Source organism: Phyllopteryx taeniolatus, unplaced genomic scaffold (genome assembly GCF_024500385.1).
Source record: "Phyllopteryx taeniolatus isolate TA_2022b unplaced genomic scaffold, UOR_Ptae_1.2 contig_53, whole genome shotgun sequence".
NCBI classification, from domain to species: Eukaryota; Metazoa; Chordata; class Actinopteri; order Syngnathiformes; family Syngnathidae; genus Phyllopteryx; species Phyllopteryx taeniolatus.
In genome coordinates, this window is record NW_026903481.1 from 110,315 (window position 1) to 112,051 (window position 1,737).

The 1,737-nt window shown below is 54.9% G+C and overlaps 1 non-coding gene across 1 annotated transcript; it reads left to right on the forward strand.

The window, feature by feature from the left end:
* The first annotated feature begins 273 nt into the window (after window positions 1-273).
* trnal-uag (transfer RNA leucine (anticodon UAG)) lies at window positions 274-355 on the forward strand. The gene has a single exon. It is a non-coding gene; the product is annotated as a tRNA-Leu (tRNA).
* The last annotated feature ends 1,382 nt before the right edge of the window (window positions 356-1,737 follow it).

Genomic DNA, 1,737 nt, shown 5'->3' on the forward strand with positions numbered 1-1,737 from the left:
TTCCCGACATGATATGTCGGGCCCTATCTGGGAAATCTGCTGCGATAGCTAATCGGGCCAAAATCTGGGCTAAAATCATTTCGTTTGATCTTGGCATGAGAAGATTATTCTCTCATCCAGTGGCTTAAATGATTTCAGAGCTCTCCTTTCCACATTTTTCATGTCAAGGTTGGCTATGATATGGAATGCCGGGGATCCCATAATACACCATAATTACCGTTCGGTCGGAATTACATTTGCCAAAATATTCCACTTACAAAGATGGTGCTTTCAGGTAGTGTGGCCGAGTGGTCCAAGGCGCTGGATTTAGGCTCCAGTCTCTGAGGAGGCGTGGGTTCAAATCCCACCACTGCCACTTCCTTGTCAATATAGTTAATCTCTTACTATTTTGTCATTGGCTGCGACAAGGCATTTGGGACAATAGATATTTTCGGCCACAAGAAAGTCAAGGTCTTTGCCGTTTTGTTTGGACTGTTTTACTTGTCCCCTCCTTGAGCCGTCACCTTATCGTGGTGGAGGGGTTTGTGTGTCCCAATTATCTTAGGAGCTAAGTTGTCTGGGGCTTCACGCCCCTGGCAGGGTCACCCATGGAAAACAGGTACAAGGTGAGGGACCAGACAAAGCACGGCTCCAAAGACCCCTATGATGAGAAAAATGATTGGATTATGTTTTCCCTTGCTCGGACGCGGGTCACCGGGGTCCCCCTCTGGAGCCAGGCCTGGAGGTGGGGCTCGAAGGCGAGCGGCTGGTGGCGGGCCTGCACCCATGGGGCCCGGCCGGGCACAGCCCGAAAGGGTAACGTGGGTCCTCCTTCCCATGGGCTCACCACCTGTGGGAGGGGCCATAGGGGTCAGGTGCAATGCGAGCTGGGCGGTAGCCGAAGGCGGGGACCTTGGCGATCCGATCCCCGACTACAGAAGCTGACTCTAGGGACATGGAATGTCACCTCTCTGGCAGGGAAGGAGCCCGAGCTGGTGTGTGAGGTCGAGAAATTCCAACTAGATATAGTCGGACTCGCCTCCACGCACAGCTTAGGCTCTGCTACCAGTCCTATCGAGAGGGGTTGGGCTCTCTTCCACTCTGGAGTTGCCCACGGTGAGAGGCGCCGAGCAGCTGTGGGTATACTTATTGCTTCCCGGCTCGGCGCCTATACTTTGGGGTTCACCCTGGTGGACGAGAGGGTAGCCTCCCACGGCCTTCGGGTGGCGGGACGGGTCCTGACTGTTGTTTGTGCCTATGCACCAAACACCAGTTCAGAGTACCCACTCTTTTTGGAGTCCTTGGAGGGAGTGCTGGAAAGCGCTCCCGCTGGGGACACCATCGTTCTGCTGGGGGACTTCAATGCTCACGTGGGCAATGACAGTGAGACCTGGAAGGGCGTGATTGGGAGGAACGGCCCCCCCGATCAGAACCCGAGCGGTGTTCTGTTATTGGACTTCTGTGCTTGTCCATAACGAACACCATGTTCAAGCATAAGGGTGTCCACAGGTGCACTTGGCACCAGGACACCCTAAGTCGCAGTTCGATGATCGACTTTGTGGTCATGTCATCGGACTTGCGGCACTCGGGTAAAGAGAGGGGCGGAGCTGTCAACTGATCACCACCTGGTGGTGAGTTGGCTCCGATGGTGGGGGAAGATGCCGGTCCAACGTGGCAGGCCCAAACGTATTGTGAGGGTCTGCTGGGAACGTCTGGCGGAATCCCCTGTCAGAATGAGTTTCAACTCCCACCTCTGAC